General features: G+C 35.2%; 1 long non-coding RNA gene across 2 annotated transcripts; it reads left to right on the plus strand.

The window, feature by feature from the left end:
- Positions 1 to 3,510: 3,510 nt before the first annotated feature.
- LOC145550251 (uncharacterized) lies at positions 3,511 to 5,026 on the plus strand. 2 transcript variants are annotated; one of them, XR_014086176.1, is made up of 3 exons: positions 3,515 to 3,852; positions 4,337 to 4,451; positions 4,546 to 5,026. It is a non-coding gene; the product is annotated as an uncharacterized LOC145550251 (long non-coding RNA). The 2 variants fall into 2 exon arrangements; XR_014086171.1 differs by having other exon boundaries at positions 3,511 to 4,451.
- Positions 5,027 to 11,974: the final 6,948 nt, after the last annotated feature.

Below are 11,974 nucleotides of genomic sequence, written 5' to 3' on the forward strand. Positions count from 1 at the left end.
TTGTGTGCCACCACACAGGTGGCACACAGCCCTTTCTGCCACTACAATCTGGCAGCCTGTGTGCACAGCAAAGCCTTTTTGAGAGTTATCAGTGAATGAAAGGCAGGGAAGGTGTAAACTGCTTGAATCTAAATGAGAAGAGGACAGGGATGTTACTATTTGAATCTCCAAATGCTTTTGTTAGTGTTGTTCTCCCCTGAGCAAGATTAATTTTCATTCATTTTGATAACAAACAAATACAGCCATTAAATGTTCTTTTTATCACATTAAAGCCAAACCTAAGGCCTGCATTTTATTTTAGAGATTCTCATAAGTTATTTTAGGTTAGATTAGTGTATCACACCTAATTTCAGCTGCTCATCTGCTGATCAACAAAAGAGATCCTGTCACACCTAGCCAAATTCAGCAACACCGAACATCCTGCTCAAAAAGGTCTATAGTCCAAAAAATTTAATTGTTTAGAATTGCATTTGCTGTTCATTATTAAATAATTCACCTGACAACATTGAGTTTTTCTTTTCTTTTTTACTGTGTATTTCTCTTAATTTCTAAGATATCCATCCAATAATTTCTTAAAAAAGTTTGACTCAAACATGTCTGAAAATATTTTATATGTTCGAGTGAAGAAGAAAGTAAAAAAGAGAATAACTAAGATTCATTTTATAAGTGAGCGTGCCGTGGAGGTCTAACTCTCACCTTTTCTTTCTCTCTCTTTCTCTCACACTCATACAGCCTCTGTAGGTCTCTGCCCCAGGTGCTTCCAACTATCTCTATTACTGAACGACAAAGTAACCAATTTTATTATGGTTAGCTCATAAAAAGCAGTTGCTGGGAGCAAAAGAAGATAAAATGGAATTATGGGATTAAAGCTGGCACAGTCGTGACCGGTGCATCTTGCACAGAATTTTCAGATTGGTTCTGACTCAAGGCATTTATTAATGGACCCTTTTCTGTTCATACTTTATGTCTTATCAGGTTGAATGGATGCAAACATAAAAAAAAAAAACATTGACCCATACATAATTATTAGGTACCGAGTGGTGGTGACCTTGACTTTGTACTTTTTATGCTTCTGTTTTATAAAATTGCAGAGCTCTTATTGTCCCTCTTGAAGGGAACACTTGTCAAAGTATTGTAGCGAAACACAGTTAATTTGAAACTAACCTTCACCTAGAAAACTGTCTTTGCAGGCCACCTCAAATGGCCTCACCGGACCACACATTTAGTGAAAACAAACTGTCATCCATGTTAGTAGTGGCACAACACTTTGAAGCATATGGAAATTATGACCCTGCAGGATGTTACTCTCCAGCTTGTTTATCTAAATACTGGCAGAAACTGAATAAGAGTTTTATGAAGGCTGAAAAGCCTCCAGAACGATTTTAAATCTTTCAATATGCAGCATATTTAAATATTGATTTTTAAAAATATCAGACTTTGACTATTGCTATATTTAATTAATTTAAATTATTATGTTTTGAGTTAAAGGATGATGGTAGAAAATGGAAATGTCAGTTATGATGGATTTTATTTTCAAAATGACAAAAAGTCGGACTTCATGGACATCCAGTAAAACAAAATGCCCGTACTTTGAGAAGAAGACTGGATTGACGCTTTAGAAGGATTGGTAGTGCTACAGAAATGATACAAATGTATAAAGTCACACAGGCAGAACCAGACGGAGAGTAGGCATTAGAGTAAATCTTAATAGTGGTAACCACTGGTGGAAGAAATAGTAATTGCCTCTACAAATGAAAGTAGCAGAAAAGAAGTGGAAAATACTTCATTGCTAATTTTTCTTGAAAAATCTTGCTTAAGTTAAATAATAAATGTAAAATGAAAAAAAAATGCTGATCTCATCAACAGCACCTGAGCCATCTGGGCACGTAGTTTCTTAAGTTTTGTATAGCTTTATAGTTGTACCTTCTCACTTCAGGCAGGTCTATTTTTGAAGACTTTAACGTTTTCTTAAGAAAAACATTGCAGGCATATTTATTTCTAAAAATAAAAATAAAAAAATCTAAAAAAAAACACTTTAAATGTACCACTGATTATTAGTTCAGAGTCAAGAAATAGACCACAACTAAAAGAAAAATAACCACAAACTGAACAACTACACTGCAAAAACTGAAATCTTAGTAAGATTAAATATCTTAAATTAAGGAGATTTTTCTTGTTTTCTTTCTGACAAGATAATTTTTCTCACCAAGAGGGATTTATGTTAGAATATTTTTCTTATTTTAAGTGTTTTTGTACTTAATTATCTCAGTAAGATATAAAAGCTTAATATTAAGAAAATATTACTTATTATGAGTAAATATGTGCTAGAATCTAGAATATCAATATTTACCAATCAAACTTCAAGTCTAGAACTTATTTTATATAAGTAAAAATTTCTTATTTCAAGCACATAAAGCGAAATCACATACTTAATGAAATGTCTTCAGATAATTAAAACAGACTATGCCCAAATGGAATCCTTTGTGTTTTTGTCAATAAAAAATAATAAAAAAAACCCATGAACTTATACTCTTGTATAAGTTGGCAGAGTGTACTGGAAATTATAATTTAATATTTAAACGGTTGACATTTAACACAACAATTTCAGAGACAATATCAGTTTATATATCAAGATAATTCTTGGCATGTTTCCATCTGCTGTGGACCTTAATCTGATCTTCTTGATGCAAGATGTGGGACCTCTCACTGACATGTCATGACATTTCTATTGATGTGTGATTTGAAATGGCTGGTATTCCACACAATGAGATTAGAATCAACAATATTGATTAGCTGAATGTCATGATAAATATTTTAACTTTTGGTTTATATTTCAAATTCTTACTTTATATGTTATTAATATTAGTTTGAACAATATTTTATTGTTCAAACTAACAATAAGTAGTCCTTGTTTGATTTAATTATGACATAATACAATCCAAATGGGAAAGCGCCCAAAATGGCAGTGAGATAGTATTAATGTTCGATACAACAGATTTTCTTTCCGATCCAATACCGAGTAAAATTTAAGCTGGTATTGGCAATACAGATCCCATACTTTGTGCAAAGACAGTTAATTTGTTTCTTAATTAAATAAAAAAATAAATGTAATCCATATCTTGGCTTCATAAAAAGAACACAATGTACTCTGATGCACTCATTTTAAACTCAGAAGTACATTGAGAACAATCTCGTTTACTATAAACTCTTTTAATTAAGCTGAAATATACAAAACATGTGAAAATCGAGTTGCAAACTAAAAAAAAGAAAATTAGTAAAGTAATAACCCTACTAAACACATCCTTGTTTAATTATTAAAACTACTATAAAATGACAGCTGAAATAGCTCCATGTCACTTTTTATAATCTGTCAACATGTTCATTTCTGAGTGAGTGAGCGTCAGCAGCACGCTGCGCATGGGCATTACGTCCTTACTCATTACATACTTACCAGGCGGAAGAAAAAGTAGTTCCCATTAACAACGTTTCATTTAGGCAAGATCTCAATAATTTAGTTACTTTTTAACTTGCTCTTGTTAATCTACATTATCTCAAATTACTAAAGTGTTGAAAGTATTGATCCTTGGATCTGACAATAGATTTTAAAGAATTAAGTTCTAGTATCGGAAGAATCGATATTTCAGTATCAATCCGCACATCACTAACGGCAACGCCAGAGATCATTTAACTGCCCTGATTAACGGTTAATTCAGTTGTAACAGCCTAACTAAGCTTTTGTCTACTGTACTTTTACAAGATTTTCTTTTGGCAAATTCTCTAATCTCGGTTGGACATGAATGAAGATGGAGGACTTTTTTACGTGTATAGACCCTACAGCTGCTGTACTCGGAGGTAAGTTTAAAGTTGTCTGTCTTTCTAAGATAAGCTAACTGAAGCTAGTTAGCATGTCGTGATATGCCAATTTTAAAGAGCCGCTCTTGTGAATATGAGCTTTGAACAGTTATTAACCACAATAGCTGTGGCTTAATAATAATATCGACACGAGTTCTTGGTAGCTTCCGTTTTTTAACATAGCTAAGGTGGCTTCTCATTCGTAGCTTCTGATTCGGGAAATGGTTAAAGAGCAATTCCGCCTAGTATTTCACTAACTGAGGGTGTTTGATGTGCTGTAATTTAAAAACTTAAATGCAATGAGTCAAAAAGCCTAGGTTAGATATTCCACACTGTTACCAGGATATTTTAAACACTATTTTTGATTGGTGAATTTAAGTAGTCCTTGTTTGATTTAATTAAAATAACTTTCTTGCCATCTTGAATTCATGTAATATTGTAATTGAGCACATAAACTAAAATAAGACTTGTTTTATTTTTCAAGTAAACCAAACTGTTGCCATGGTGAAGCCTATGCCAATCACGTCTCCAATCACGTATTGCACCATCTAAAAGAAACTTTGGGAATTGCAAGTGACGCCGTCCTTCACATTCTTGAGGTAAGAAATTTATGATACTGATTCATCATTACACTGATTAGTCCCTAAAACGTGGTTTGTTTTGTGATTGTTTTTCTGTCTGTGCTTCAATTAGCAGATGACCCAACAACTTCAAACAAGACCACTTTTCAGCTCTGCAGTGATCATGAAACCAACTTTCTACTGGCCATTGGAACCATGTCTGCCCTGATCTTCTGAAAGGAGAACATCACAGCTACTACACCTTTCAGCATGCTTGTCTGTGGCCACTCCTCTCTGTGCTGCTGACAGACGTCTTGAGAACGGCGTCCGTAACTGAGGCAAGACTTCCACATATAGAAGGCTATGGCTTATTGGAAGAAGTTCATTGCGTAGGAAGCTCCTATTGTTGACATCTAATCCCAAGATTTTTTTTTCCTTTGGACAATTTGGTTTGCTTGACTCTTAGGGCGGCAGATGTGTCAGATCGTCATTGTTCTGTCATTTTACAGGATTGTTTCAGAATCAGATGCCCATCCAGACTTTAAATTCTGACCAGTAGTCATGTTTTATTGTGTTTATGTGAAACTTAAACGTAATAAAGATGTTAAAAGTAATTGAACTTATGTCTTCATTTCAGCAAGCCAATAACATCTCTTGTTCCAGTATTCACAGGATAAATTTTTGGATTTTTGTCTTAGCATAAGAACCTTGAGTAAAGCTGTGACAAAATATATATTTTAATCCTATACAACAATAAAATAAACTAGATTTAGGTATATCACTGCAAAAAGTCCCCTTTCAAAAACAAGAAAAAAAAGTACAAAAATAGGGTACAATTTTCTTAAAATAAGAAAAATTATCTGCCAACAGAACAAGAAAATTTATCTTGTCAAGATTTTCCAAAACAAGAAAAAATATCTAACCAAGATAAACCTACAAATATCTTAAAATTAGTGTATTTGTACTTAAAACAAGCCAATTTTACTAATACAAATAGAATATATGAGATTTATTTTCTTAATACATAGAACATTTTTCTTAAAAGAAGAACATTTTACGCTATTTCAAGAAATTCAGTGTCAAGTAACATTTTCTTTACTTGAGATAATTTTTCTTAAAATAAGATAATATATCTTACTCGTATAAGTAAAATTGGCTTGTTTTAAGTAAAAATACACTAATTTTAAGATATTGTAGGTTTATCTTGGTTAGATATTTTTTCTTATTTTAGAAAATCTTGACAAGATAAATTTTCTTGTTCTGTTGGCAGATAATTTTTCTTATTTTAAGAAAATTATACCCTATTTTTGTACTTTTTTTTCTTGTTTTTGAAAGGGGACTTTTTGCAGTGTAATGATTTTATGATGTTTCTCTTGATGAGCTTTAGATTCTAGAGTGTATTCTGAAACACTAAAACATTGAAGTAATGTACATTTACCTCCAAACTGAGTTTAAGCCCAATGTTGCCTGTGTGTTTGGCTGCTTCGACTCCCAGCCTGAACTTGCAACATTTTAAGGGTTTCTTGCTAACATTCTGGTGCCAGATACCACAGGAGGTCTTGCAAAGGTCATGACTTAGTCGGGGAGACCAAGAGAATATAGCTGAAATGAAAGATTACCTAAATGTTTTACCTATCTGAACTAAAAGCACAACTTTATCAAGTTGGCCTGCCTATAAATGTTTATTGCAACAAAAATATCCCAACCACAGTACAGGCTTTTGCTTACTTTAAGTGTTGCTCCTGCTTGAATGATAAATGGACAACCTTAAAGTCTGTAACTAATTATGAACACAGGCTCTTGAAGTAAATGAATGAATGAATGATTTTTTTCTGAGCTACTCCAACATGCTGTCACCACCATGACTGAGGCAGTTCCAGAACATGACAACCTCCACTACAACCTCACTAAAAACCTCTAGAAGCAGACTCACTCTCCTCATTGTTTATTCTCTATTCTGTGTTTGGGTCAATTCTAGTTGCAAAGTCAGAAAAAATATAATAAATGGATTAGAAAATTTGTATGACTTTTAAAGCAATTTCAAATGGCAGTTTAAATGATTTCTTTCTCCTCCCTCGTGGGAGCTAGATGTTCAGTTGTGCTAACAGTTACCTCCTTTATAACTGTGCTTCAGCAAACCTTTTTATTTGCTTTTCTGCTCTCTATAAAATGCAATTTTATTTATTGCTTGCTTGTGTTTTGTTACTCATGCTCAAAAGTGCTTTTGTCCATAAAAGTCAAAGAAATTAAAGACGTTTAACTAAACACTGTTGGAAAACTGGCTACATAATTTTCTCTAATCTAAAAATCATTTAGTACATGTTTACTCTTAGTACATTAAACTGTATTTTAGCAATTTAAAGTAGACTGTTTATTCAACTTGTAGTTTTAAATTTTATTCAACCTTTTTTTTCCCCACTGATTAAATAGAAACCCTTTTCTACTGGGAAAAGAAAGTCATGCTGAGTATGTGAGTGCTTGCATTTGCTCCACGGTTTTACAAATATGGGGTCTCTTAAGAGTCCGTCTTTGTAAACCAAAGATAGCCAAAATGAAATGCTCCCCATTTCAAAAAATATCTATCCAGTGCTTATTATTCAGCACTGAACTCACCATTGGCAGCGCCAGAGGAATTGAGTAGCATAAATCAGTGTTTTCCTTGAAGCATCAACAAAGTTCTAAATTTCTCCTTCCAGAATCAATAAATGGTGCAAAAATAATCCTCTTTTGGATTGTAGACAAGAGGCTTTCAGCATAACCAATTGTTATTCTGTTGAACCAGATTTAATCCCAGTTGTGACACTGCTGGTTATTATAATCCCTGCATGCCAGCTTTAATATTTTCTTAATGAATTCCATTTAATGTTTTTTAGGTTGTGCAAGAACTTTTTCGTTTACTTTACTCAGAGAAAGTTGCCTTTTTTTTGCCTCTGGTAATCACTAAAACAACACTCAGTGAGGAAGCTAAGAAGATTTCTTGAGACGTGAAAATAGTTCAGTCACATGAATGACTTCTAAAGACTAGCTGTAGTAATAAGTTACAACTAAAACACAGCATCTCACTGCATTAATGGAAATGTCTTAATTTTTTCCAAAAATTGGACCACGGGTGGAATCTGCAGTCAAGACCAGGATGAAAATGAAATAAAAAGTACTGCTTTGCCTCTCTGAATGGCCATTTTAGAAGCAGAGAAAAACAGACCACTGAGTAATTTGTGGTCTTTACTGAAGAAACACTTCTTCACAGTGATGCAAGTCCTGTGTTGCAGGGTTCATCTGAAAGGCTAGAGCAGACATATGTTCTCAGAATTAGCTTGGCACAAAGACTGAAACAGGAATTTAATTATTTGTTATTGTTTTCTGCTTTTGGACAGAGCCAGGCCAGATGTTTCTTCCTGTTTTCACTGCTTGAACTAATCTGACCATCCACTTGCTGTACAGAGGTATGTTACATGATATATGGAGCAATACATCCCCTCCTATCATGTTCTGCAGTAAGGAAAATCAATTTATTGCCTCTAAAAAACAAAATTAACCCTTGTATGGCCATAAAAATTCGGTTTGATGTCGTTCTCGGGTTATTGGACAATTTTCAGCAAATTTATGGAAATTATAAAATAATTATAAAACTCAGGGGAACTTATTACTTCAAAGCTAAGAACAAACATTGTGAATTTCTGAAACACGTTAAAATTTATACTCATTCTATTCTATTATATTCCTCTACTTTAACAAAAAAGTAAAAAGTGAAAGGAGCCCCTCACAGCCTCTGGCCTTTCATACATCCAAAACAGAGATGGTAATGTCCAACACAGATGTGAGCTTTTAATTCAGTGAAACCAGCGCCATGGAAGCACAGGGGCAGCAGCGAAACTTAACGCTGGTGACGTTAGGCCTGGGCCTAGCAAGAGTTGTTCAGTTGTTTTTAATGATTTGTAATTTCCACCCAAACTGCTACAATCACACAATGGCAGCTGTTCTGTGACCGAGTTGCTCATGGCAGGATATTTCTAAGCCAGATAATAGAGTCCTTATGAATAAAAGTAAAAAAAAAAAAAAAATGTCATCACATCACTAAATACAGCCAGGCACTAATGACTGAGGTAAGGAATATGACTACACTTTGTATATGCTTATAAGAAGAACAAACTCCTTTGTTTTAAATACTTTTAGCAGTTGAAATCTGGCAGTTATGGTGTCAAAACTACAATTTTTCACTATGGTAACACTGTGTTAAATTTTCAAGTAAATTATAATGCTAAAATGCTACATTTGCATTGTACTGCAAACGTAGCATTTTAGTTCCATTATGAAAAGATCGTATTGCCTCATGATTTGTTGATAGAGCTGCATGTAACATTTGTGTCAAACATTTCCTCTCAAGCACATAGTGGGCCATCTCTGGTAAGTAGAACAGAATCAAAATATTCTTAATTGTTCCACAGTGGGGCAATTCCAGTGCAACAGCGGCAAAGTGACAGGCAATCAAAGCAAGTAGATTACTAAATAATCTTCTTTGTGCACATAGGAAGCAGCAACTTGTGTTTCCACATATCGTGGGCAGCCAGTGAGGTAATCCAGTATCCACTGGGGCATGTGGTGATCCATTCCTGACAGCCCAAGCTTGTCCCTCAGAAGTCCCAGTTGGGTTGTGTTGAAAACAAAGAACATCATCCAGGCTTTTCCGGGTGGGTCAAAGCTCGGAACAAGAGGTAGATGATGGTGTCATCTACCCCAATAAGCTGGTAGGCGGACTGCAGTGTATTCAATGAAGACGTCAGCAGGAGAGGCAGATCGCTGAGGACCAACCCCTTCACGGTCTCTTGAGGTTTCTCAACTCCTCCATGTTTTCTGATCTAAAGGTTATCTTATTCTAATAACTGCTCTGTGACTCCATAAAGTCATGATGATCTGCCTTACTGGAACATTTTAGTACACATGGCGAAATTTGTGTCAGTGGTAAAAATATTTATCAAAGTCAGAGTTTTTCCCTTGTTTCACTTATAGTTAGCTGGTCTATACACACAATCTGTCATCTCTGCTCCATATCCACTGGAAGCTAACCTGTTCATAAGCTGACCTTTAAAGGCCTGTCACTACATTGCTCGGAATGCCAGAAGAGTAACAGTGACAAGTTTACTTCAACATGCCTTGCACCCTAACTCCCCTGTACAACCTCACAGAAGCACCCAGAAGGCATCTATGTTCCAGGCTGGACTGTTTTGTTGGGCTGATGTATGATGCTGTAACTGAGTTATCCTACTCGACAAGTGTGAGAAAAAAATAGTGGAAGAAGCAGACCTGATGTGTGAATGAAAAGGAAATTCCCATTGTGGCCATTTGGAACGAGCTTTCAGGCTGATTTAAAGGTCCCTTAAGATGAGAATACAGGAACTGCAGGCTACCAGACTGTATGTCTCCAGGAACCCCCACCCTCATTTTCTTGTGTCCTTATCAGTTTTTTATTTTGCTCTTAACATCTATCAAATTTTAACTCTCACTCCGGCCCATACCTTCAAGTCAGAGCTCTAAGGTCATTACCATGTTCTAGTAAATTTTGATCCTTATGTGTAGATCAGTCAATAGCGCCCAGTCATGCCTGTCCACTGAGCTCCAGATTCTCATGCTATGGAAAATGCCTTGACTCCATGGGGTGCTGAAAGCCTCAAATCAATAACAGACCCCAGGGTCCGGGACCCTGTGCCACAATTTGCCTTCAGGCAGTGCCTCAGCTTAGCTTCAAAGTTAGATTTCATCACGGTAGACAGTTATGCAGGCTATGAATCTCAATGGCTGGCACAGAGGCAGGAAAAAAGCCCAAAAAAACATGTACATTTGAATTAAGAATTTATGGAAACATTAATCTGTTACTACACCAGGAGAAAAGCATTGTTTTATAGATAATAAGAGCACTATTTTAAGCCATGAATCATTTGTTCCATCTCCTTATTTAAATACTTCCAGGTGATGACAACGAAATGACCTGCCAAGCAGTGAGTGCCCCCCTGTGTGAAGCTGTCTGTCCAAACAGCACAAGTGTTAGACAACCTGTCTTGTCCTTCAACCAGTCCTTAATGATCCACAGTCCCAGAGCGCTTGAAGCCGTGAGGTCATCCAAGATGTAATTGAAGGTCTTGGTCTTTTTATGGATAGCCTGTGGCACTCTGCCCTGTCTGATACCTCTGTTCCTGTTTTCACTTTTTCTAAGTTATCTTGACAATGAGAGTAACTTTAAAACAAGCTCTAGTGAAACACATTTTTTTCCACTCTGTCACAGTGTTTTTTATTTCTTCTTGTCAACCGTGGATTTTAAATGTGATGCTGAAATGTCACAATTCATAAAATCTCTCCTGGTTTCAGTCTGTATTGTTGATGCTCAATAAACATAATAAAAAAAGGAACAATGCTGAACTTTAAGTTATATTTGGATATTAAGGATCCATATTCTGGAGGAAAAGTTGTGAGGGAAAAAACTTGAGTTGCTGGATGTAATGGGCAAACACTGGTAATCGTGTTTATCCATTGTCATTTTCATAAAACCTCAAAACAGAGCAGCTGTCTATTAAGAAATTTAAGAGCACTTCATTTCATTTCATTAATCCATTATAATTTGGCACCTGCCAACACAGATTAAAGAATCAACACCTGATTTAATAACCATGATGTTACTGTGCCTGATTGGACAACAACCTGGCAAAACCTAAACCTCTGGGGTAATTTCAAGTGGAAGATGGGAGACCAGACCCAACCATGCACATGGGATAAAAGCTACTTATAAAGCAATCTGGGTTGTGCCAGAAGCTGATCGCCTCCCCTGTATGCAAACTGATTCATGCAAAAGGAGCTTCAACCTAAGATTGAGTGTATTTACTCTGCAGTACTTGAAAATACTGTGAAAATTGCTTCTTAAATAACAATATCTACAGTAGAAATACCAACACTAAAATATTTCTAGTGGTGTTTTGCTGTATTCTAATTTTCTGGGAGAAAGAAGTTTGAATTTGCATCAGCTATGAGCGATATTCATCAAAATAAACTGTACACATTTTTTTTAAATATATTACTGTACATAGTGAATCAAAACAATGTATCAGTTGCTCTATTTGAATTTAAATATTGAAACAAATTAATTATTTCATAACTTTGCCATTTATTGAGATTCACCTAAAGCAGTGAATCATATAAGACCTGCCACAGTAGCTTCTGTCATTAGTTCTTTAGTGACACCAACTGATACAACATGTACTATAATCTTGTTTTAAGAAAAACATACACAAAAAAAACAGGATGTTGTCAGTTATTTTAGACTTCATTAAGGCAAAGTTTTTTAGCAGATCAACACCAGATCAAAAAGAATGTATGCATGATTTGAAATAATGTATCAGCAGGCTGGTCTCTTCTAGGCACAGAGTTGTTTACTTCCTGAATTCATGAATCAGCGTTCTAGTCATTGACCTAGATTGCAACAAATCCTCAGAAGCAAAAAGGTGGAGTGCACTCATGACCAAGAGTGCTTTTTAAAATCTCACAGGGATTATAGAGAAGAACTTTACACCCTTTAC

Source organism: Poecilia reticulata, chromosome 2 (assembly GCF_904066995.2).
Source record: "Poecilia reticulata chromosome 2, P_reticulata-male-v2, whole genome shotgun sequence".
NCBI lineage: Eukaryota > Metazoa > Chordata > Actinopteri > Cyprinodontiformes > Poeciliidae > Poecilia > Poecilia reticulata.